This window comes from Pleurodeles waltl, chromosome 5, assembly GCF_031143425.1.
Source record: "Pleurodeles waltl isolate 20211129_DDA chromosome 5, aPleWal1.hap1.20221129, whole genome shotgun sequence".
NCBI lineage: Eukaryota > Metazoa > Chordata > Amphibia > Caudata > Salamandridae > Pleurodeles > Pleurodeles waltl.
Window position 1 is genome coordinate 607,902,089 of NC_090444.1, and position 27,459 is coordinate 607,929,547.

The window sequence follows — 27,459 nt, forward strand, 5'->3', positions numbered from 1 at the left end:
ATTGTCCCAAATTGCCAAGCTACAGAGATATACTGTCAAAAAATGACTGCCTTTGTCCTGAAAACTCACTTTTATCACATGTACAAAATTCATAAAGTGTTTCCATGTTTCTCTTTAACTGACATCTTATTTATTGATTTTATGGTAGATGAACATAATATTTACAGCACACGAAGCATGGGAAAAAGAAAGCATGGCTTGGTTTAGTAAATCATATTCGTCACTTTTCCATGATCAAGCTAGGAATTTATATATATATATACTTCTAAAATGTGGCCATCGTATACAAATTCCAAACATCACACTCTATTACACCTTCAATGCAATATATAAGAGCATATCAAAGTTTAGGCATTCTGATCAAAATAAAATTTAGCAAAAAGTATTTTTACTCAGAACAACTTTTCTTTATGTGAGAGACCACACATAAGCTCTTAGTATTGAGTAGTGTCCTCACAATCTCAAACATCGTAGCAAAATATTTTTCTGATATCAGCTTAACTGAGAGACACAGCAATGTTATAAATGGAAGGAACAAAAAGCACAAAAAACAGAATACTCCATCCAACCCCCATCCACCCCCTGGGGGTGCTAGAAAGACTGTTAGCTCAGGTGTGGGGGCATAGCCATGCCATGCCTATATTTTTCTGATATCAGCTTAACTGAGAGACACAGCAATGTTATAAATGGAAGGAACAAAAAGCACAAAAAACAGAATACTCCATCCAACCCCCATCCACCCCCTGGGGGTGCTAGAAAGACTGTTAGCTCAGGTGTGGGGGCATAGCCATGCCCATAGTGGGCAGCCCCCACATTTCTTCCTTTTTAAAAAAAATCCCTGGTGTCTTATGTGCTTTCTGACCCCTAGGGGGGCAGATTAGGGGTAACTATCTCTGTCTGTCACCCCGAGGGAGGGGGGCAGAAAGGCTGATACCTCATTTGATTGGAATGGGGACATGCCCAAGGTGGGCAGCCCCCACCTAAAAAACACTTTCCCTGGTGTCTAGTGGGCTTTCTGCCCCGTGCCCCCGGTCCCTCCTGGGACAGTTTGGTGATAACACCAGCAGAAAGATTGATGCCCCACTTAGCTGGGGTGGGAGTATGGCCATGGTGAGCAGCCCACACCCCCATATTTAGGTTTTCAGGTGTAATTACCTCATCTGCACTGGGGGTTGGAATGACTGATGCCCCATTTAATTGGGGTTGTGGCATGGCCATGCCCATGCTGGGCAGCCCCTACCCCTATATGCATCTAGTGGGCTTTCTACCCCCCACAAATGGGACAGAGGGGGTAATTTCCCCCAAGACTGATGGTCTTATTTTTGGATCATGTTAACATGGCTATCATACTGGGCAGCCCTCACCCCTCTATTTAAGTAAAAACATTTTATCCTGGTGTCTAGTGTAAAGATTGGGAGGGCTCATTGGGTGGCAATTAAATGTGCTGAGAGGACACACACCCTTGCTTGAGGGGGCACTCCCCTATCCCTGGTGGCCAGTGGGTCAGTCTTCGCTTGGGGATCACTCTCCTGTGGTGATCCCCAAGCAGGGATCCACTGGGCAGAGGTAGCATTGGAAAGGGGAGATTTAACCCTTTCTAACGACACCTCTCCCATGAGAATCGGTGCTTTGGGGGGCTGATATATACCCCCGGGCATGGCATCAGCTTGTTTACTTTCACTTTTCTGTAACAATGTAAATGAGCCCTGCATGCTGATCAGCAGTACAGGAAAACAAAAACAACCAGACTGCTAGGGAAGCTGTTCCCGAGCAGCCTGCTGTAAAAAAAAAAAAAAAATTAAAGGTTTATAGCACTAGAGGGGCATTTTAGTACCTCTCCAGTATCGGCCAAAGGTTGCCAGATGCACTGTGAAGGTGCTGCAGCCGTTGGCCAACGCCTGCACTTACAGGGTTAATTTACCTGAAGAATTTGAATGAAATGACTGTAAGGGTTTTATTGAACACCCCATTGCAAATATACTCAGAATTGCTACTGACTAAATAAATTAGCTACAGCTCATAGAATAGCATCAAACTAAAACTCTTTAAAATTCCAGGCACAATTTTTCAATACTCATAATAAAAGCTCATCAGGAACTGACTTCCTTGATTGTATGGGATAATATTTTCATACTTTAGGAGTTGGTCAAAGAGATGGTAAGCCTTAAAGACTATTCAATATAATTAGACCACATCCAAAACATAAATTATTTTACCCTTTTAAACAATTATTTGAAAAAATCATTATGCAAAGTTTTTATAATTCCAGATAACCAGATGTCTCTTCTTGATGGGAATAACTGAAAAGAAATATGGTGCTCTGCTTAATATAATAATGTTGCCCAAAGAGGCTTAATCAGAGGTTTTTATTTGTCAGAATCTAAAAACTGTGCCTGTATGTTGTATTTACCCCAATATTACTTGGTTCACAACCAGTAGATATCCTTATCCCCAAAAATAAAAAAATCCTCTTTTGAGGACAGGAAAACTGACCGGTGTCTCTCTACTCCTTCTCTAATGAGTTATGCTCTGTTTGACAAGAGTGTTTAGCTCCAGACAATCCTGTCAGATAATTTCTTATGTACCGGAGTTGATAAAGCAGAGCTCTGGCCCTATAGCCCAAATTAATATGTGCAAACACTGGATGGTATTTCCCACTTATATAGTTATTTGTTAAGTAATTCAGGTCTACAAGTGTATCAGAACTATCACAATTATTATAAACTACTCGTTAGATGATATGAAAATTAGGGTGAAAGGTTATGAAACTCGCAACCATATTTAATCACATAATGGAGGTCAGCCTTATGACCCTTGGAGCCCACTTCTTTATCCTGGGTACAAGAGGGAGAGAGGGTCCAGCACTGCACGGCTCTTCTCAGACAGCAGGTAAGCCCTCTTCTAATCTCTCACAGGTCCAGTAGTGTACTGAGGAGGGCAATGAAGGTGCCATGTTGATGCCTGACACCAGCATGTGGGTGGGGATGACTCTTGTCTCTTTCTTAAGTAATAGGTTAAAAGTTCCTAGGGGTTATCCCACACATTTTTGCAGCATTTCCTGTGTACCCTACTGCAAACAACCATACAGTGCCTCTTTCCTGCCTAAATCCAAGATGGTGAAATCCTTCCCGTCCTTTTCAGATCCTGTGTGCCGACCCCAGAGGTGTGACCACAGAAATGAGCAACGCTTCATTTGTTATAATTTCAAACAATTTCTAGGGGATGCTCCCTTCCCATTGCGATTCAAGCGTGAGTGACAGGGGAGAGAAAGAAGGGGTCTATGCAAGTGTCATATGACATCTGCCTGTGACAAGAGAGGCCTGTCGAAGTAAAATAAGTTCCTTGGCAATGACAACATGGCCATCCTGCCAGAGGAACAGAAACATCTGCTACAACCAAAGCTTTCTCTCCTGCTCTTTTCACACCTACTCCAAGGTTAAGCACTCAGAGGGCTGCAGGTGGAGGCTAATTTAAATGTACACCCCCCTTTTGAGGCTTTAGGCACGGATAGGTCAACTTTCTAAGAGTAAATTTTCCTTAATATTTATTAAAACTCTAACTTCACCAATGAATTGGGCTTTTAATAAATATCACAAAGAGTCCACAATGATATTTCTAGCTCTTTCCTAGTCGAAGATAGCATTAGAAAATCTAACAGTGTAACCCAGTGTTTCCCTATGGAACAGCCTGCCTTGCTACAGTTAAAATAGCTTTGGGGGCTTTTTCATTGTAAGGACGTGGGTAGCATTAAACAGTTACATGTCCTACTTTAGAATACTATGAACACTGCCTTATGGCCTGCTTAGGGATGACTTATTAATATTTAGAAGGAAGGCTCTGACCTGCCAAAGGGGTGACTCTGACAGACTGAGCTTGCAGTCTGTTTGCACTGTCACTGCTCTGGTCAGTTAGTCAAAAAACTTGTTTGTTGATACTGTAGTCTTCAAACAATCCCAGTATACATGCACAAAATCAATATATGAAACAACCACTAAAAGATTTCCTAGATAATGAATGTCATTGCACAAACCTATGAGTACATAACAGTTAAAATCCAATCAGTTAAACCTCTTTACAAAATCCTTCACAGCTAATAAATATCTCCCTAGTGCACAGGTCACACCTAGATATCTCAGATCCAATAAAAATTCTGCAGCTTGCCTTCAATCTAGTAATCCACATTCCGTATATTGCAGCCTTAAAGGTGTTTTTTGTGCTGATTTTAACCACAAACTAATAAAATATGTAAAGCATTACAACTTACATCCAAACCACATGTGCAATTTCTATTGTTATCTAAAAGTACCATCTTTGCAGAAGGACATGAAAGGACTGGATTCACCCCAACAAATCTTATGGCAGAATTTGGTAGGGCATCAATATATGGGAACTTCTCACTATTTTGTCAGGAGTGTGTCAACAACGGAGTAGATACATTATCGTTCAGATACCACAGATGAGTTTTCTGGCATAAATTTCAGTTTATATTCGCAGCTTGACTTTGGGTAGCCTTACTTGTAAATTAATATTTTCTATTACGATATCCAATTACCTATCTCACTGGAAGTCTTTCTGATATTTTGTGCCCATCCTAATTCACTATGCATTTTCTCATTTTGACTCATTGTGGCAATTGTTTGGGTAGCACCATTTCTGATACAACTTCTAAATCTATTCACATCGGCACAGGCTAAGTAGCTCCAGACAGTTAGGTCAGTTTCCGTTCTAATGGCTTAAATCACTGCAGAGGGCAACAGAGGCAGAAGCTTTTTTAAACATCTGCCCTTTTTAAAAACCCAATCAAATTTTTAAACTGAGGGAAAATTATAGGAAAGCAGGATGATGCCACCAGTCTTGAAGATAGCCCACCATATTCTTTATTACATTCTTTGAGCCCACAAACAGAGGAAGGTGGTCTTGCTTGTAGGAATTCCATATGCTCTATCCACTGCAACTTCTTTCCAAATCACATGCCTAAATATTTATACCCATTAACTACCTCTAATTCTGTATTACCCAAGTACCATTTCCTTTTACAAAGAGCAATAGGTTGTTTTTGTAAATGTTTGTCAGTTTTCTCTTGATGCAATATTCGAAACACACCTCTAATTTCCAAGAACAATTTTCCTCATATGCATAATGGGGAAGCTAGTTTTTATATAATGTACTAAAAAGAAGTATGCTGTGCAGAGAGTCCAAAATTACACCAAAAAAAAAATTGTCCCTGCGGGGGAAGTGTAAACCTCAACTCCAATGGCAGTTTACGAATTAAAAACCCATCTAGAGGAGGCTATTAGAAAATTCACTGCATCAAAATCTCTCAATTTATTTTCAATCCAGCATTAGCAGATCATCACAAGATAAATACCTCACAATGAAAGGCAACAAGCCAGGACTCAGTGCAAAAAGACGTGCTTTACTTAAACAAAAGAAAAGAGAACTGAGTCCTAGCTTGTTGCCTCTCATTGCCGGGTATTTATCGTGTGATGATCTGCTAACGCTGGATTGATTTATGAGGGGTCGCCGCCCCGCCTGTGACTCACCGTAATAAGAGGCTGGAGTGAAGGCAATTATCGTTGGAATATATATATATATATATATATATATATATATATATATATATATATATATATATATATAGTATTTTAATCATACTTTTCGGTGAGTAGCACACTACTCTGGAACCCAACAAGAATTAGTGATGGATTAGTATCAGGAAATAATGAGTACAGTTTTAGTATTATTATGAGTTAATTTGAGCGGCGGATATGAGAGTTTGTTAGTTAGATTAACTGGAGTAATGGAGGGGTGGAGGAGGAAAGAAATCCAGAAGTGTTAATTGCGAGTATCTCCTTAATTTACTCAAACCAAAGGCTTGGGATGAGGAGGGAAGAGTATGTGGAAGGGTTAGGGAGAGCATAGTAGCAGGGTGAGATACATGTGGGAGAATTTAGTAGGGTTGTGTGGGAGGTCACGGTAGTAGAGTGAGGTTTGGTGAGTTAGATGTGGAAGCGGAGGGAAGAGCTTAGGCAAAGTTATTTAGGAGATGAAAGTAGTAGAAATGATTTGGGATGAGTCAGAGTGAGAATGGAGGATAGTTTGATAGAGACATGACATATGATGATGGGTAGATAAGTGTGATAAGATGAGAGCAGGAATTCATAGATATCTGGTATAACAACCCACCCAGGAGCCATGCAATGACCTACAAACATTCCAAGCACAGAAACAACATATACACACACATACATACATATATATATATACACACACATACAAACACACATGAATACACACACATATGCACATACAATACATAATTAGAACTATGGGTAAAATATACTTAGTCAAACAGGTTTAAAGAGTGTGTGTGTATTTTATTGTTATGACATAGTAGCAATCCATATTTTCTAAAGAACTATACATAACTAGAAATATACACATAATCTGAAAAAAATATTTATCAACATAGGCATATGCAGTCCATAGTTGTTTGAATATGGTGGTTATGAAGGAAAGAGCCAACTCTTGAGTAGTTTTCTAAGACAAGAAAGTTATCTGTGGCTCTTATAGTTGAGGGTAATGAATTCCATAGTTTGGCTGCTTGAACGGTGAAGGATGTACCACCTATAGTCTTTTTCTTGTATGGTGGTGTTCTAAGGCGGGGTGCCAATCTTGAGCGGAGTTTTCTTTGTTGGATGTATTTGGTTATTTTGTTTCTGATAAAAAGCGGTCCTGTTCCATGTATAGCTTTGTGGGTGATACAAAGCAGTTTGAAAGTGCATCTTCTGGCAACGGGTAACCAGTGTAGTGCTCTCAAGGCAGGGGAGATATGGACTTGCGGCTTTACATGTAATAGTAGCCTGGCTGCGGAATTCTGGATACGTTGTAGTTTTTTCATAATAGATAGAGATGATCCATGGTAGAGGCCATTGGCATAATCCAGTTTGGATAGTACAAGCGAGATAGTAGCTTGCATCTTGTGTGGAAATCCGAGGTGGGGGAAGATGCGTTGTAAAGTCTTCAAGGTGATGAAGCTTGTTCGTGCTAATTTGTCCACTTGGGCATTCATAGTTAACTTGGAATCCATGGTGATTCCTAGGTTTTTAACTTCCTTGGATAATTGAGGAGATGGTCCGAGATCGTCAGGCCAGATGCACAGAGGGTCATAATTTTTCCAGTCACCACATATTAGTATTTCTGTTTTAGAGGTATTTAGTTTGAGATGGCTCCAGGTCATCCACTGATCAACGGCTCTGAGGCAACTGAAGATTTCTGAGTTTTCAATGTTTTTGGGGCATTCTAATTTAAGTAGTATTTGTGTGTCATCTGCATAGTTGTAGCATGTGAGATGGAAATCATTGATCAGTTCTGGTAAAGATTATGTAGATGTTGAAAAGCAAAGGTGCTTTTGTGAGGTAGGGTTCGGACAAGAAGGGGGGCGAGTGGATGATATTAGATCTTTTTTGGAGATAGGAAGTAATCCAGTCGAGAGCAATCCCTTGTATGCCGGCTTCGTGGAGTCTTTGAATTAGGGTGTCATGGTCAACCGTATCAAGCAGCTGAGAGGTCCAGGAGAAGTAGTGCAGCAACTCCATTTCGGTCAACTGTGTTTTTAAGATCATCCTAGATTGCTACGAGTGCTGATTCAGTGCTTCTTCCTGGGCGGAATCTAGTTTGGAAGTCTGAAAGTATAGAATTGTCTTCAATGAATTGTGACATCTGGGCGAATGCTGCTCTTTCTATCAATTTGCCCGGGAAAGGTCCATTTGTGATTGGTCTGTAGTTGTTGGGGTCTAGCGGGTCTAGGTTTGTTTTCTTTAATAATGGTCGTATGTATGCTTTTTTCAGGTCTACAGGAAAAGTTCCTGAAGTTAAAGAGTTGTTGATGATTCTTCTTACAGGTGTAGCAGCAGAAGTAGATAGAAGAATGTTCTTGAAGATTTGTGGTGGGCAAGGGTCAGAAGGGCAACCGGAAGGTCTGCTTGCTTTGACCAAATCCATAAATTCACCCTGGGATATTTGTTTGAAGGACTGTAGAGGTTGGGTTGGTTTATCCTTAGAGGATATTTTAGGATATATATATACTCCTGAAGTGAAAAACGGTGCATTGAAAAGTGAAAGAGTAAATTTATTGTGCACTAGTGATATTTACAACTATATACAAATTTTTGGCTGTGAAGGTATAAACGATGCGCGGTATACATAAACCAAGGAAGAATCATACACAATCCACATTTGCTAATGTCGAACTTTCGACCGCTGAGGTAACACCTTTACCGACAGGTCATCATCAGGACCAAGAATTATAATTAGGAGACACCTAAAAATGAAAACACAAACCAAATATACCTATTTAAAAACATAATATGGAACGGAACCAGGATGTACCAAAATAAATTATGCAATGTTGCAAAGAATTAGTACTGCTTACCTAATAATAAGTGATGGCACACCTAATAAGGCAATCAGACTTCAAAGGTGAAAATAAATGCAGGGCCTCATGAAATGCAGTCTGCAAGTTAAAATCCTTCTATGTGTCACAATAGTTGTCCGCATTACTTGGGTGATTTATTGAAACTTAAGTAGCAACATATTAATAACATGCATTAATGGAGGCCAGAATAAATATACCAGGTAGATGTTTCAATAGTACCTAACAAACATCTCCCATGCAATCCAACAACCAGAAGCAAAAACCTTGCCAGATGTACAGGGAGTGCAGAATTATTAGGCAAATGAGTATTTTGACCACATCATCCTCTTTATGCATGTTGTCTTACACCAAGCTGTATAGGCTCGAAAGCCTACTACCAATTAAGCATATTAGGTGATGTGCATCTCTGTAATGAGAAGGGGTGTGGTCTAATGACATCAACACCCTATATCAGGTGTGCATAATTATTAGGCAACTTCCTTTCCTTTGGCAAAATGGCTCAAAAGAAGGACTTGACAGGCTCAGAAAAGTCAAAAATAGTGAGATATCTTGCAGAGGGATGCAGCACTCTTAAAATTGCAAAGCTTCTGAAGCGTGATCATCGAACAATCAAGCGTATCATTCAAAATAGTCAACAGGGTCGCAAGAAGCGTGTGGAAAAACCAAGGTGCAAAATAACTGCCCATGAACTGAGAAAAGTCAAGCGTGCAGCTGCCACGATGCCACTTGCCACCAGTTTGGCCATATTTCAGAGCTGCAACATCACTGGAGTGCCCAAAAGCACAAGGTGTGCAATACTCAGAGACATGGCCAAGGTAAGAAAGGCTAAAAGACGACCACCACTGAACAAGACACACAAGCTGAAACGTCAAGACTGGGCCAAGAAATATCTCAAGACTGATTTTTCTAAGGTTTTATGGACTGATGAAATGAGAGTGAGTCTTGATGGGCCAGATGGATGGGCCCGTGGCTGGATTGGCAAAGGGCAGAGAGCTCCAGTCCGACTCAGACGCCAGCAAGGTGGAGGTGGAGTACTGGTTTGGGCTGGTATCATCAAAGATGAGCTTGTGGGGCCTTTTCAGGTTGAGGATGGAGTCAAGCTCAACTCCCAGTCCTACTGCCAGTTCCTGGAAGACACCTTCTTCAAGCAGTGGTACAGGAAGAAGTCTGCATCCTTCAAGAAAAACATGATTTTCATGCAGGACAATGCTCCATCACACGCGTCCAAGTACTCCACAGCGTGGCTGGCAAGAAAGGGTATAAAAGAAGGAAATCTAATGACATGGCCTCCTTGTTCACCTGATCTGAACCCCATTGAGAACCTGTGGTCCATCATCAAATGTGAGATTTACAAGGAGGGAAAACAGTACACCTCTCTGAACAGTGTCTGGGAGGCTGTGGTTGCTGCTGCACGCAATGTTGATGGTGAACAGATCAAAACACTGACAGAATCCATGGATGGCAGGCTTTTGAGTGTCCTTGCAAAGAAAGGTGGCTATATTGGTCACTGATTTGTTTTTGTTTTGTTTTTGAATGTCAGAAATGTATATTTGTGAATGTTGAGATGTTATATTGGTTTCACTGGTAATAATAAATAATTGAAATGGGTATATATTTTTTTTTGTTAAGTTGCCTAATAATTATGCACAGTAATAGTCACCTGCACACACAGATATCCCCCTAACATAGCTAAAACTAAAAACAAACTAAAAACTACTTCCAAAAATATTCAGCTTTGATATTAATGAGTTTTTTGGGTTCATTGAGAACATGGTTGTTGTTCAATAATAAAATTAATCCTCAAAAATACAACTTGCCTAATAATTCTGCACTCCCTGTATATATCTCTTCAAACAGTAGGCCACCCTATTCAATTATGTAGACAACCTTATTAGATTAGAAGCAATTAGATCATTAGGCGTTCCTTCACATAAATACAATCTTTCTATTGATAGTATGTCTCTCATTTTTTTTGTTAAATAACAATGGTGACAAAACAGGTAAGTGTTTAATATCCATCCGTTTTTTAATATAACGCTACCATGCAAACTCAGATACAAGCCACAACTTACTCAGGCAATACTGTTTAATGCTTAGTCAGTTTTTCACATAACGCTCCCATACAAACTTGGGTGTACGCCACAGCTTACTAAAGCAATACTGAACTCCAGCGGCGCTGGCTCTTCTTAAAGGCAGAAACGCGAGATAGACAATTGCGTGCCATTTTGGATCTTATTAAATAGCCTCAGGCTGTATGTAGCGTGCATGTTGTGTGGCGGGAGAGCCCTCTGTTGTACAACATACTAATTATCATATTAAACAACATCGTATTCTCCAACACGATAAATCATGCAATTGATAGCATACCCTGCAATGAGTGAATAAAAGTTAATAGGCTTAACCATAATTAAATATCGCGGCCAGTCCACTATTAATTCAGAGCACAGCCATGGGACCATCTACTTTGTTAAAAATGTATGCTAATCGAAGCTGATCTATCAAGAGCAAGTGTATTATGGACCCAGCTACATGACCACCAGTCAATCATCTTGAATGGCAATAAACAAAGTTTTACATGGCCTTGCGATGGGACTGATCCACATCAGCAATTCATAATAGGTCACTGATCGAGCATAGTATTCCCCAATCTGATAGTGACCGAGACTACAGGCACATGCTCATCTGTCAGCATGCAAATATATAAGGTATAAAAAGGGCAAGGGCCTGAAGAATCATATAGCTCCCAAACTCAAAAAGGAAACTGAAAAGTGGTATTTGCACCATTGCATATTCAAGATGGCATCTGGGATAAACCGGTCATAACATCAGAGGTAAGAGAGGTGGAATGTAAAATGCACATTGGTATATGACGCTTTTTGCAACAATTCAACACCAATTTAGAAAAATAACTTATTATTGGGTGAGTATTTTTTAAGTTAGCAGTTTTGGAGAATACAGAAAATACACTTGCATTAGCTTCAAAGCAGTAATATTATTCTATGGGAAATTACGTATATACTGCATACAGGTACTTAGCAGCGACTTACAGGATTAATCTTCTGGAGTTAAGGCAAGTATGGGGCAAAGTCCAGGGCAGCACCAACAGCCCACCTCGGTCAGTTCTAGGACATCCGGGTGTGTTTTGATTTCAATAGGTAGCAGTCCCGGAAAAAAGAGTCTGCAGATATGGACTTGGGGGTAATTATGGCTAAACCCAAAGGGGGCTCAGGTCTCAAGGGCCTTGGGCACACAGGGCCACCGTCAGGGTGCAGTGGTGCTTTTGGTATCGGGTTTTCCATGGTCCAGGTCTCTCACAGTTCTTCTTGGGTGCCTGCAGGTGCAGGGGAGTAGCTCCGCTTGTCCATGAGAGATGCTGGTTGTTCCTTAAAGTGCTGGCAGACCTCCCAGACTTATGGAGGCAGAGCAGCTGCAGGATGAGTCAGCTTTGACGCAATTGTCAGGGAAGCAGGCAGGCGGCAGGGTTGAGGTCAAGTCAGTTGCTGCTCCTCAGTTCTTGCTTTTCACCGCTCTGTGGTTTCCTTCCTCTTCTTAGGTCAGTAGAATCTGTTTTCCTGGTGCCAGGAGCTCCCCTAAATATTACTTTGAGGCATTACAGGGAGGGAAGGGTGTAGCCAATGGGCTACTGACCAGTGGGTTTACTACACCCCTATATGACCACTTCCTGTGGGGAGTGGGTATAACCCAGTCCCAGAGTTCCTGATTCTGCCATCACCAAGATGACACAGACATTTCCTAGAGTCAGGCACATCAGGCAGCTCACCTTAGGAGTGTGTCTGACCTGGGAGTACTTCCATGCCTCCTTGCATAACTAATTTCCTGCCAGTCCGGGTGCCAAATGAGCCTCAGAGCAATGGAAGGCATCCTGTATAGGGTGACCACTGGGCAAGAAGGCAAATTGAGGACAGTGACTGTCAAAATTCAGGAAATAGGGTCAAAATTCAGGACAAAATGTCAGGACAAAAGATTAATTTTATGGACACATCTGAGAAGGTTGCGTAAATTTAAATTTGATGGTCGATGGAGATGCAAAACAAAATAGATTTATTTACTTCAGTTTGTGAAATACATAGGAGTATTGAGCAGACATTTCCACACAGATGGTCCTATTTAAACATGAAAAAAATTACAAACATATACACTCCAGGCAGAATTTGGGAGTTGACGCCACGGACAGTTGTCACAATTCTAACTCTGCACCATGAATGACTGTGCAAGAAGCAACAGTATGTTGCTGAATTTGCATTAGTGTTCATTTACAGTAGCATTACTAGCTTTAATTATTCTTTATGAAGGTGTACTTGCTATCATAATTAGTAGAATTACCAAGATATTTGCTCCCAATAGAATTTGAGTGCCGGAGATTTCAGGTGTTGTGACGTGCTCGATGTGGGAGCGCAATGGCATTATGAAAGTGTTTGCTGGCAGATAGTGTAGTTGTTGGTCTGAGCATGTGGAATCCGAGCAAGTGTAGATATTATTGAGCAATGGTTTTGCGAAAGTGTTGGGTGCCAGAGCCCTCTTATTTGTGAAAGTGCTGGATGTCCGAAAATGCTTTTGCTGTAAGAGCACTCATAGTGAGGGAGCACCGGGTGTTACAATGTTGGGTGTGATAGTGCTCATCACACAATGCAACATTTACATCTCTTACACCCAGATTGTCTCTCATCACCACTGCAAAAACATGCTGAGTGTTTGCAGGTTTCATTGTATACTTGTGAGTATGCTGGTAGACTTAAACCCCTTTCCCCTTCGCCAACACACATATACTCACACAATTATGCCATGCCTGCTCAAAAAAGGCTGAAATTCAGTATTTACTGCACCTTATTTTTCCAGTCAATCAATCCATCAATAGATCAATCAGTTTTTGTATGGCACAATTACTCACCCATGTGGGTCACAAGGTGTGGGGAGGGGGTGGAGCAAACAGAGCCTCATTCGAAGTGCCACGTTTGGAAGTTCTTCCTAGAGATAAGCAATGGGCTTTGGCTGAGGTGCAGGGGTAGGTTGTTACAGCTCTTTGCCGTGAGGTAGGTGAAGGACCTTCCTCCAGCAGTAGTTTTCCGTATGCATGGCATGGTGGCCAATGCTTGCTGGGCGGAGAGGAGGGATCTGGCGGGGTGTGGAAGGAGGCACGGTGGTTCAGGTAGGCCGGTCCAACGTTGTGTATGGCTTTGTACATGTGGGTGAGTAGCTTGAAGGTGATTCGTTTTTCTATCGGGAGCTACTGGAGGGCTCTCAGGTGCCACAGTCAAGCTTGCTTGTGACTAAGACGTGGGTGACTGTCCTTTGGCAGTCTGCTGGGATCCATTTGAAAATGTTCCAGAGATTGCAGAGGGTGTGCCAGCAAGAGGAGGTGACGGAGTTTACATGGCAGGTCATAGATAGGGAGGAGTTGACGATGATGCATAGGTTGGGGGCGTGGTCAGTTGGTGAGGGTGGGGTGCTGAGAGATGTGGCCCACTGGGAGTTGTCCCATGCTGAGGTGGCATTTTTGAAGATGATGAGCTCTGTCTTGTCAGAGTTGAGCTTGAGGCAGCTTTCTCTCATCCAGGTGGCAACGGCTTCCATTCCCACCTGGAAATTCCTCTTGGCCGTCTCCGGGTCTTCAGTGAGGGTGTGGGTATGTCCAAATCAGGTGTGCACTGAAGACAGTAAAAAGTTAGGGGCTGATGGACAAGAGGGTCTAAGTAGCACTTTATTTTTTCATTTCTTTTATGTTTTTCATAGCGCCTTGTCACTGTACAGGTATTAAGGCACTTTATATAGAACTTTAGCATTACAATTGACTTAAAACGAGGTGTTTGACACCAAACACCAGAGGTTGAGTGAAGCCATTATGTAGCTGGGAAACTCGTTTTTACTAGTGCCCAGTACCTACCTTCTGTGACTGGGGATGAGTGTTTGAAAAGTTTCAACACTTCATCCATCATTTTATTTTGTGATACTGCCTTGTGAGCCCTAAGTGGCTAGGGTATCCCCAGACGTGGGTCTCTTGCTTGTTGCAACACTGGATTCTAGCTAGCCTGGCTGATGAAGGGTGATACCCTGAAACCGGTCCCAGGATGCTTGAATCCTGTCCAGGATCCTGTCCAGGGAGGACCTGGCTTGGCACTGGGAGCAGGGTCAAGACTGATTTGCTTATAGCTGGGTCTGAACTGGGGTGACGTGGCAAGGAAAATAACAATGGATTAAACCCAGATCTGTGACTGGGGTGAGTGTTTGAAAAGTTTCAACACTCCGTCCATCATTTTATTTTGTGATATTGACAATCATTTCTGCTAACTAAGCCATTTGAGGATAGAACGTTTAATAATGTGGTGTCACAAGTCGCCAGTGGATTAACTAAAAAATATGCAGGACTAATCTTATATTATGGTCATCAATTCACCAAAATGCCAGGGGTAGCGGAACTGACATCCAATGCCATTTCATCTTTACTTTCAATCACACCTGCATGCTTACACATACACATTCACTCATACACACACACACACACACACTTTTACATTAACAAACTCTAACCGACAAGCATGCACACAACATACATTTAAATGTGTTTTTTACTTACCTCGGCTACCAAAAGGGTCATTTTCCAGCTAACTGTACTTCACGTTTTAATACACTAATTGTGAATAATATATCATTATTCACTATTACTGTAATAAAAAAAAATGACTGATAACAAGAAAGTGGAGACCCAAGCAACGTCCATAAGGACGAGCTACTTCTTTGTTCCTGGCACTGATTTTGCTACCTCTGAAACCAAGCGCCGTAAAGGCAGTGCCAGGAGTTACAAGGAGCAAGCTGGGAGTCGCAGCTGCGGCCCTTGATGATCCCTAAAGGACGTTTGTGTCTTTTATGCGTATATTATTTCCCTGAACAATGGATCGCTTTAATGCAGATCTATCCTATAACTAAATAATTATAATCAATCAACAATAAGCCCAAATACAATGGATATGTGAAAAAATCTAATAAGAGCTTCCCTAAAAAATACCAATTGAGCTTCTTACTCACACATTTTTTTACATATATATAGTATGTATATATATTTTTTTATGCAATCAAAATCCTTAAGCATTATACTCTAAAAGGAAAAGAATTCACACGTGTCAGCATCTTGCAATAATGTATCTGGCTACGCGTTTCAACCCACCAGGGGTCTTCATCACGTTAAAACTATTAGCGGAATAAATTATTCCAAGACGCTGACACATTATATGCCATTTTTTCCTTTTGAAGTATAATGATGAAGGATTTAGATTGAAATTAGTTAAATGGGATCTGCACGAGGCCAGTGGGGGGGGGGGGGGGGAGGGAGGGAGAGAGGGAGAGGGAGAGGGAGAGAGAGAGAGGGAGAGGGAGAGAGAGAGAGGGAGAGAGAGAGAGGGGGAGAGAGAGAGAGAGAGAGAGAGAGAGAGAGAGAGAGAGAGAGAGAGAGAGAGAGAGAGAGAGAGAATATATATATATGGAAAATGTCACTTACCCAGTGTACATCTGTTCGTGGCATGAGACGCTGCAGATTCACATGCTTTGCACATCCCGCCATCTAGTGTTGGGCTCGGAGTGTTACAAGTTGTTTTTCCTCGAAGAAGTCTTTTCGAGTCACGAGATCGGGGGACTCCTCCCCTTTCCGCTCCATTGCGCATGGGCGTCGACTCCATCTTAGATTGTTTTCCCCGCAGAGGGTGAGGTAGGAGTTGTGTATTATAGTAATAGTTCCCATGCAATAGAGTAAATATGTATGTACATAATGTGTTTTAAAGCGATATATTTACAAATTTACAAATGTTCAAGATCAACTTCAAACTGCTACAGGCTCCCGGGGACATTTTCCGTTTGATGGCATGTGTAGCTGCAGATACACATGCTTTGCATGGACTAGTAAGCAGTTATCTCCCCAAAAGCGGTGGTTCAGCCTGTAGGAGTTGAAGTTGTTTGAAACAAAGTTCGTAGTACTGCTTGTCCTACTGTGGCTTGTTGTGCTGTTAACACATCCACGCAGTAGTGCTTGGTAAATGTATGAGGCGTAGACCATGTGGCTGCCTTACATATTTCAGTCATTGGAATGTTTCCAAGAAAGGCCATGGTAGCACCCTTCTTTCTAGTTGAGTGTGCCCTTGGTGTTATAGGCAGTTCTCTTTTTGCTTTGAGATAACAGGTTTGAACGCATTTAACTATCCATCTGGCAATGCCTTGTTTGGATATTGGATTTCCTGTATGAGGTTTTTGGAAAGCAACGAACAATTGTTTTGTTCGGTCAATGTAGTACATTAACGCTCTTTTGATGTCTAATGTATGTAGTGCTCTTTCAGCTACAGAATCTGGTTCTGGAAAGAACACTGGTAGTTCTACTGTTTGATTCAAGTGGAATGGTGATATGACTTTTGGTAAGAACTTGGGATTTGTTCGTAAAACTACTTTATGCTTGTGTATCTGAATAAAGGGTTCTTGTATGGTAAATGCTTGTATCTCACTTACTCTTCTTAGAGATGTGATGGCAATTAGAAATGCTACTTTCCATGTTAAGTATTGTATCTCACATGAGTGCATGGGTTCAAACGGTGGACCTATGAGCCGTGTTAAGACAATGTTAAGGTTTCACGAAGGAACTGGTGGCGTCCTTGGTGGGATAATTCTTTTAAGACCCTCCATAAAAGCCTTTATGACTGGGATCCTAAAAAGTGATGTTGAGTGAGTAATTTGCAGATAAGCTGAAATTGCGGTGAGATGTATTTTAATGGATGAAAAAGCTAGCTTTGACTTTTGCAAATGTAGTAAGTAGCTTATGATGTCTTTAGCAGATGCGTGTAATGGCTGAATTTGATTATTATGGCAATAATAAACAAATCTTTTCCACTTATTTGCATAGCAATGTCTTGTGGTTGGTTTCCTTGCCTGTTTTATGACCTCCATACATTCCTGTGTAAGGTCTAGAGGTCCGAATTCTAAGACTTCAGGAGCCAAATTGCTAGATTCAGTAATGCTGGATTTGGATGTCTGATCTGTTGTTTGTGTTGAGTTAACAGATCTGGTCTGTTTGGAAGCTTGACATGAGGCACTACTGAAAGATCTAGTAGTGTTGTGAACCAAGGTTGTCTTGCCCAGGTTGGTGCTATTAGTATGAGTTTGAGTTTGTTTTGACTCAATTTGTTTACTAGATACGGAAGGAGTGGGAGAGGGGGAAAAGCGTATGCAAATATCCCTGACCAACTCATCCATAACGCATTGCCCTGAGACTGATCTTGTGGGTACCTGGATGCGAAGTTTTGGCATTTTGCGTTTTCTTTTGTTGCAAATAGGTCTATTTGTGGTGTTCCCCATCTTTGGAAGTAAGTGTTTAGTATTTGGGGGTGAATCTCCCATTTGTGGATCTGTTGGTGATCCCGAGAGAGATTGTCTGCCAACTGATTCTGAATCCCTGGAATAAACTGTGCTATTAGGCGAATGTGGTTGTGAATCGCCCAATGCCATATTCTCTGTGCCAGGAGACACAACTGTGTTGAGTGTGTTCCTCCCTGTTTGTTCAGATAATACATCGTTGTCATGTTGTCTCTTTTGACAAGAATGGGTTTGTGGCTTATTATGGATTGAAATGCTTTTACCGCTAGAAATACTGCCAGTAGTTCTAAGTGATTTATGTGAAACTGTCTCTGCTGAGTGTCCCATTGTCCTTGGATGCTGTGTTGGTTGAGGTGTGCTCCCCACCCTATCATGGAGGCATCTGTCGTTATTACGTATTGAGGCACTGGGTCTTGGAAAGGCCGCCCTTGGTTTAAATTTATATTGTTACACCATTGAAGCGAGGTGTATGTTTGGCGGTCTATCAACACTAGATCTAGAAGTTGACCCTGTGCCTGTGACCATTGTGATGCTAGGCACTGTTGTAAGGGCCGCATGTGCAATCTTGCGTTTGGGACAATGGCTATGCATGAGGACATCATGCCTAGTAGTTTCATCACCATCTTGACTTGTATCTTTTGTTTTGGATAGATGGCCTGTATTACATTGTGAAATGCCTGTACCCTTTGTGGACTTGGAGTGGCAATACCTTTTGTTGTGTTAATTGTAGCCCCTAAGTATTGCTGTGTTTGACACGGATGAAGGTGTGACTGTGTAGTTGAGTGAGAAACCTAGTTTGTGGAGGGTTTCTATGACATACTTTGTGTGTTGTGAACACCGTTTTTGCGTGTTGGTTTTGATTAACCAATCGTCTAGGTACGGGAACACGTGTATTTGCTGCCTTCTGATATGAGCAGCTACTACTGCCAGGCATTTTGTAAAAACTCTTGGCGCAGTTGTTATCCCGAATGGCAACACTTTGAATTGGTAATGTACCCCTTGGAATACAAACCTTAAGTACTTTCTGTGTGAAGGATGTATTGGTATATGGAAGTATGCATCCTTTAGGTCTAGTGTTGTCATGTAGTCTTGTTGTTTGAGCAATGGGATTACGTCCTGTAATGTCACCATGTGAAAGTGATCTGATTTGATGTAGAGATTTAATGTTCTGAGATCTAATATAGGTCTTAGAGTTTTGTCCTTTTTGGGTATGAGAAAGTACAGCGAATAAACTCCTGTTCCTCTCTGATGAATTGGTACCAGTTCTATTGCATCTTTTTGTAACAACGCTTGGACCTCCAGCTGTAGAAGATCCATGTGTTGTTTTGATATATTGTGTGTTTTCGGTGGGACATTTGGAGGGAATTTGAGAAATTCTATGCAATAACCATGCTGGATAATTGTTAGGACCCAAGTGTCTGTTGTTATTTCCTCCCATTGTTTGTAGAACTTGGCTAGTCTCCCCCCCACAGGTGTTATGTGTTGGGGATTTGTGACGTCGAAGTAACTGCTTGTTTTGTGGAGTTTTGGGACTTTGGAACTTCCCTCTACTTTTTGGGAATTGTCCCCCTCTATATTGTCCCCGAAAACTTCCCCGCTGATATCGGCTCTGATAAGTGGGCCTTGTTTGTGAGGTTGTGGGTTCTGTGCTTTGTCCTCGAAACTGTGTTTTACGAAATGTGCCTCTGCTCTGTGGGGAGTAGAGTGCGCCCATGGCTTTGGCCGTATCAGTGTCCTTTTTAAGTTTTTCAATAGCAGTGTCCACCTCCGGCCCAAACAACTGTTGTCCGTTAAATGGCATATTCAGCACGGCTTGTTGTATTTCCGGCTTGAATCCTGATGTACGCAGCCATGCATGTCTCTGTATTGTCACTGTTGTGTTTACAGTCCTAGCAGCTGTGTCTGCCGCATCCATTGCTGATCGTATCTGATTGTTCGAGATACTCTGTCCTTCTTCCACCACTTGCTGTGCTCTCTTTTGGAACTCCTTGGGCAAATGTTCTATAAAGTGTTGCATTTCGTCCCAATGAGCCCTATCATATCTGGCCAACAAAGCCTGTGAGTTGGCAATACGCCACTGGTTTGCTGCTTGTGCCGCCACTCTTTTCCCTGCCGCGTCGAACTTACGGCTTTCTTTGTCTGGAGGTGGTGCATCTCCTGAAGTGTGCGAGTTTGCCCTCTTGCGAGCTGCCCCTACTACCACTGAGTCTGGTGTTAACTGTTGTGTGATGTACACGGGGTCTGTTGGTGGCGGTTTATATTTTTTCTCCACCCTTGGAGTAATGGCCCTTCCTTTCACAGGCTCCTCAAACACTTGTTTGGAGTGTTTTAGCATTCCAGGTAGCATGGGGAGGCTCTGGTACTGGCTGTGTGTGGACGACAGTGTATTAAATAAAATGTTGTCTTCAATTGGCTCAGCATGCAGGCTGACATTATGAAACGCCGCTGCCCTTGATACCACCTGTGCGTAGGCTGTACTATCCTCTGGTGGTGACGGTCTAGCTGGATAACAGTCAGGACTGTTATCTGACACTGGCGCATCATAAAGATCCCACGCGTCTGGATCATCCTGACTCATCCCTGTATGAGTTGGGGATTGCATCATTGGTGGAGTGGCTACCGGTGATGGTTGTGGAGAGCGTTGTAGAGATGGTGGCGGGGTTACTTGTTTAGCCACCTTCGCCTGTGGCTGCTTGTCTTTCTCTTGGAAGGCAAGTTTTCGTTTCATTCGAATCGGAGGGAGAGTACTGATCTTCCCAGTTTCTTTTTGGATGCAGAGCCTTCTTTGGGTGTAGTCTGGCTCCATTGCCTCAAGTTCCTGTCCAAATCTATGTGTTTGCATTTGTGAGGACAGTCCTTGTTCCTCTGTAGGAACTTGATTTCGGTTCCGAGGCCGGATGTTTCGGTATCGAAACCTTTTCGGCTGCCTTTTTCAGTTCCGACAACACTTTTTTGCTCTTCGGCGTACTGATCTCTCGGATGCGACTTGGTTCGGTGCCGCTCTCTCGGTGCCGAGATTGCTCTGACCCGGTGTCTCGGGGTCGAGTGTGCTCTGTGCCGGTATCTCGACCGGAGTCGGATGACTTCGACACATGCATGCCCTTTTTCGGTGCCGATGCCCGGTCACCTATTTTTCGGGTTAAGCCATGGCCTGTTGGCGGTGATCCCCTGGGCTTTACTGGTCTTTATGTGAGTCTTGTGTATCGACATCTTACTCACGGTTTTCGGCGTCTGTTCAGGATCGACCTCTTCCGAGTCCGAATCCTCGATGGAGAAGGCTTCCTCTTCTTCCTCCATGTGTTTTTGTCCTGTCGGCAACGACGCCATCTGTAGTCTTCTTGCTCTTCGGGCCCTTAAGGTCTTTCTGGACCGAAATGCTCCACAGGCCTCACAGGTATCCTCTTTGTGTTCTGGCGACAAACACAAATTACAGACCAAATGTTGATCTGTATAAGGATACTTGTTGTGACATTCAGGGCAGAAGCGGAATGGGGTCCGTTCCATTAGCCTTGAAGATGCACGCGGTCGGGCCAACCAGGCCCCGCCGAGGAATCGAAAACTCCGAAGGGCCGCCGGAGCTCTTCAAAATTCGGTGTCGATCTGTTGTAACTAACCCGATACCGAACGCAAACAATACTGTCGAATTTTCAGAGTTTTTCACTAACATTCCGAACCGGAACGCGGAGCGAAAAGGAACACGTCCGAACCCGATGGCGGAAAGAAAACAATCTAAGATGGAGTCGACACCCATGCGCAATGGAGCCGAAAGGGGAGGAGTCCCTCGATCTTGCGACTCGAAAAGACTTCTTCGAAGAAAAACAACTTGTAACACTCCGAGCCCAACACTAGATGGCGGGATGTGCAAAGCATGTGTATCTGCAGCTACACATGCCATCGAACATAAATATATAAAACATTCATAACAATTATGGATTCAGGGTTAGAATCAGTGTTATATAGTTGACCTTGGCAAGCTAAAATCAATTTACTCTTAGCTTTTATCGCAGACTCACTACAAGCAACCTTAGTAGATATCAAAATCAACACTCCCCCAGAGGGTCAACCTGAGTTGCTTTTCGTAGCACATATTAATTAGTAGAAATCCAAAAATAGAGGGGACATCTTGCACATCCAACAGCTAGGATCCCATATGAAGGAGTAATGAAGTTAAAAATTCTTAAATTCAACATTTTGCTTAGGACATATATATTCAAGGAAAGTATTGGAATTCTGAAATAAGTGGCAAAAGTCTAATCTTTATCACTGAAGTTATCAAACTCCTCTTCTATTTTATCAATGGAGGTCAAGCATGCATCAAGCATGCATAACATTCTCAGGGAATTTTGACTTTCACAGATCCTTTGTTTCCATGATCTAGCCAGTCTTACAGTCTGCTTTTTTAAGTTTTCCTGATAAGATAGGCTTGCTTGATATTTTCCCCTATCCTGCATAGTATTTAAGAAATATCCTACTAGTGGGTTTTCGATTTCCTTCTCCAAAATGAATTTGACACCTTCATTTAATACATCTCACCCTGGCTTTCGCAGAGCTTCTTTTACTAATTCTAAGAACAATAACATTTTGGTGTCCTCATTTCCTGTTCTTCTCCCACCTGTTTTACATCATGTGAAGAGGGTGTTTCTGACTTGGGCATTTAGAAAAGGCACAGAAGAATTGTGGTCTGTTTAACAGATTTAATTTTCTAATTATTTTACAATTTTTTGCCTTTTAAAGGGCTCTCCATAAAGGCCCATATGTTCTTTTCAGCCTGGTACCCTAATTAATTATTTCATACTTTCCTCCAGCCTTTCTTCTGTTCGTCCCATGCTCCTTAAAATCGATGTTTTTAACTTTAGAGCCATGTAGCCTATCTCTTCTATCTATATTTTTTAAATCTGAGGAGTTTTTAAATATCAGTTTTCAATGCACTTGGCCATTAATTTAATGACTGTCGCTTCTCCATACCTGATTTTATTGTACATCAAAGAATTTACCTTTGTTCTTGCAGCATTCATATAACTGCAGATGTTTTTTGGCATTTACATCAAATTTGACTTTTCCTGTTGCTCTTCACTTTTAGGGTATTTTAACTTGCCTTTCCTTAAATCACCTTTTCTGTATCTTTTTACTCCCCTATAATTTCTCATGGTACATGGGATGTAAATTTTCTAAGTCATGTGTGACCACGCCCATTTGTTAATTAACACTGGCCATTTAGAGGTGTAAACTGGGGGGTGGGGGGAATCTTTATGTTCAGCATGGAAGGAGCTGAGAAAACTAACATCTCAAAGTTCAGTGAAGAACAGGGGCCATATACTCTAGCACCTTCTTTATCTGAAATGCCAGTTGAACTGCAGATTTCACCAATATTACTTAATTATTTAGCACCTGTGCCTGCTTCCTATTTAAGTCTTCTGGCCTCTCAACCAAATCCCAGGCATTCTCTTGTCATAGATATCCATCCATCAACTGCTGTGGGTAGCAAAATGGGTGCTGCAGCCTATTGGTAATATTGAACTTACAGGCCCAGGATACACTTTGCCCTATATACTAGGACCTTATAGATAAGTTAAATAGCCAATTAGGGGAATGTTAATCTTATCACATTTAAAGGGGCAGCACAGCTAAATTTTTGGTTCACAAAGGTAAAGTGCACAGAGTACTAGGGACAGCAAAAACAGTTAAAGCAAATATCTTGGGAGGGGGGGGGTGGCTCATTATGCAAAGAAAGGCCATTTTCTACATGGGATTAGTGAGGTTTGAGGCTGACTTGTTGCTGCCTCCAGTTCTTGCTTATTACGTTGGCCATAGATTTTATGTTTCCTTTCTGTAATTCAGGAATTATGAACTCACATAAGATGAATACATAGTAATTTCACATAAACTACAATATGTTCCCATAAAATGAAAGGATTAACATGCCCATTAGGAAAAGTAACAAGTAACATTGTTATCCAAGTTTATAACAGACAGAGATTTTGACTAGAAGTCTCATCGTAGCAAAGAGGACTAAGAGAACATTTAATTGATGGGTTGGCAGTCTAGTCCCTTCCTAATGTATGAAATGGCAACTCCATTCTGCAAAGAAAGTAGGTCAACATAACGATAGCCATGATATATTTTCACTGAAAAAACTTAATTAGGTCTAAAATCATTCTAGAGGTGACCATATCTATCCCACTTAAACTTTAATACATACTTATTGTTCTTCAGAATCTCATTAAAACACCTAATAAACAACTCAGATTTTTATGCAAAAATGTTTAATGTTTCCCATCAAAACAAAACTTGAAGGACAAGAAAAAGGAGGGAGGGGGTCAAAAGGTCTGGGATGAAGTGTGAGAGGAGACTGAAGATAAGAACAAGATAAGTCCAAACCAGACATTCCAACTAGGTATATTCTTCGACCATGGTCTCTCAGATTCCACTTCCAGCCACGTAAGAGCATCAAACATCATGTGTGATATTAAGAGGCATGTCTGGAAATGCCTATTTCTGTATGGTCACCCCCACGTTTTTAGATGTATTCCGCTGCTTCTTCCACTCCAAGAGTCCACTGAGGCCTGCTAACCAGACCTCAGTGCCAGTGCCCTTACCCTTACCCTTACACATGTACGTCGAATTGACTCATACTCAATTGACTAATCTAACTTCCCTAGTAAATAGTACTCATGGTACTTAGAACATGTATGTTAGAGGGTTACCCTGAGGACTGGAGCACTGGTTGTGCCACTCTGGAATGACACGAGTCAGTCCTCGAAAAATCTACTCACACCCTGGGTATCCGAGTCACATTTGATCAGGTCGAGCTATTTTTAAGACCTACCCGCCCCTTCATGTGAGTTGACAAAGAACAGGTGTTCTGTTCACAGTCAGAAAGGAAAGAAGCGCAAAAAGACACCTTCAAATTTGTTATCTTGTCACATTTGCTTTGTGTTCAGAGACAGAGGTCAGAAGTCAGTTTGTCCTCCTGCAATTACCGTGCATTTTGACTGACTGCACAGTTCCAGGATTTCGTAAGGTGAACTGTCTGACTTGCTGTATAGAGTGTAAAATGAAACGTAGTAGAGGGTCAGGTTTTTCCTAACACAAAACATTTAAATAACTAAGTCAACTGCACAAACATTTCAAAAGATATTTCGGTACTTGTGAAAGCCCATTTTTGTACTTCTGTGTGATGCAAAAAATATTTTAATAGGGTGAAAACAAATTCTGGACATTTCTTGGAAACTTACTGTCTGCTAATGACAGTGCGCTACCACATCATGCTTTAGTAAAATATTTATTAAAAGTGAGTGTTTAAACAAACTGAGAAACACTCCTGCCCTGATGGCGATGTTATTAATAAACTAGTCATGGATCATGTGCACGGGTTATGTCGGCTAGATACTTATAATATATACATGGAGCAAACGTTTAGTCTATTTAATCAGAAAAAATAGATTTTTTTTTTTGTACAGCAGAAATGCTGAATTCACATATTTGAAGGTGCACTCATGTGAGAATGATTAAATTTGACTCTGTGAAATACAATGTTTGCCTAGGATCACACAATTTGAGACCCGTTTATGGGTCAAGTGCATTACATTGCAGTTAGGCTGAGTAGATCCAGGTCTAGTCACATTTTTATTATTTTTCGAGGCCTACTAGTAAAACAAGACTCCTAATCCGCCTCTTGCAGACTGGAAGAGCAATTTATACTGTTAGCCTGACTTTGCCTTTCAAAGTAATGGCAAAGCCAGACTTCGCCCTAGCATATTCATATTTGTAAGTCACCCCTATGGCAGGCCTAATCGAGTCCTAAGGCAGGGTGCGAAACCCAAGGGTAAAAAAAAATATTTCACATGTTCTAACAGTAAAAATGTGCAACTGTTGTCTTTATTGTGAAAAGGCCTGGTCGCCCGATTGGTGAGTACATAGTTACATGCTAACCCCTCAGCTGTGCTAACTCTGGAATGGTAAAACCAAAGTGGGTCTCCAAAGTAGCAAACAACTTGTTACATTAAACCCAAATTGATTGTCATGTTGAAAATAATGTAAAAAGTCACAGTCTACAACTTTAACAAAGTTGCCACTTTCTTGCCTTTAGTCCCCTATGCCCTTACCAGTTGCACATGAGGTCCTTTCGCAGTGACAGCTTTCTGCCCTCCTGGGAAGAAGTGCTAATTACTCTCAGGAAAGGATACAATAGGGGCCTGCTCTGGAAGGAGATATTACCTCTCTTATGCAGGAAGCCACATGGGGGGGTGGCCCAGAACGCGAGCTTCAAAGGAGAAACTGCCTTTGAAGGGCAAATAGGTAACACTTTAGAGAGGGGTTAACCCATTGGTTAGGCTGGTCCTTGGGACAGCGAGGAGAAACCAGTTGTTAGACAAATAAGATGTGGGCAGAATGGTGCATCTTGGGATGCACAGATGCAAACACTTCCCATAAGTGGTTATCAGGTTGGAGGGGACCTTGGAGCCCGCTGGCAGATCTCAAGTGAAATAGAAGAAAAAGGACTGCCCTACTATACTGTGGAAATGGCGCAGAGAGGCTGCACTAGGGTGGAATGCACCTGCAGAGCCTGGTGGCAAGCAAAGAAGAGGGATTGTGCCTGCTGTGTCCTGCTTGTGGGGATGTCGTCTCCAGAGCCCAGCTAAAGCAAAGAGACTCCAAGGGTCAATTTGCTGACTTCCTGTTCAAGGCATAGGGCCACAACAGCTGAGAAGCCTGCTGGGATAAGTTGGTAGCCCACGATCTTCAAGTAGCCGCCAACATCCACCATACAGTGCTAGCAAACAGGACCCGGGTTCACTCATCCCAGGAAAGTTGTTGGAGTGCAGCTTGGTCACCCAGAAGAAAAGTTATCTCCAAGGAAGGAGTTTGCTGTAACAGCAATACCAGGTGACTGGTATTCCAGTGGTGATATACTTGTACCAGCACTGAGAGAACTTCGAAGGACGTCGACCTCGTGACCAGGACCAGTTCACCCCCTTTGTGGATTGAGGAATAGCAGAAAGACCAACATCTTTGGTGTGGTAGTACCAGTAACATTTTCCCTTCACCCCTCATGTTTGATGAACTTGTTTTTGTTGACTTCAGATTCTGTGCAAATCACCACTGCTAACCAGCGCTAATTTACTTGTGCTCTCACCTCCAAACATTGTAAAATTAGACTACACCTATTTGACACATTTAATTTACTGTTAAGTCCCTTATAAATGGTGCCACCAGTACCCAAGGCAAGTAAATTTAAGGCTACTGATAGGCAGTAGCAATCATAGTGCCACCTACTAAAGAAGCACTGTAAAACATGTCTCTGGTCTGCCACTGCTGCCTGTCTGTGCAGTTTAAAACTGCCATTTCGACCTAGCAAAAATAAACCTTTTGCCAAGCCTAAACGTTCCTTCTTAATAGTTATATGCACCTCCAAGGTAGGCCCTAAAGGTTCATAGAGCGACGTAAACTGTACTGTGCATTGTATTTAAAAAGAATGACATATGTACTCAAGTTTTACATGTCCTGACATTGAAAATCTCCTAAAGTTGTTTTTTTACCAATTGAAAGGTCCATCTCTACCACTGACCAACACTGGTTTACCATATTACATTTAACTAAATGCTAACTCAAGATTAGGAGCAGATAGAGCTATGCTGTTTTAACTCAAATTAATT

The 27,459-nt window shown here is 41.9% G+C and overlaps 1 protein-coding gene across 1 annotated transcript in view; it reads right to left on the reverse strand.

Moving 5' to 3' along the window:
- COX20 (cytochrome c oxidase assembly factor COX20) overlaps positions 1-27,459 on the reverse strand; it is a 131,295-nt gene that overhangs the window by 51,788 nt on the left and 52,048 nt on the right. The gene's annotated exons all lie outside the window — the stretch shown is intronic.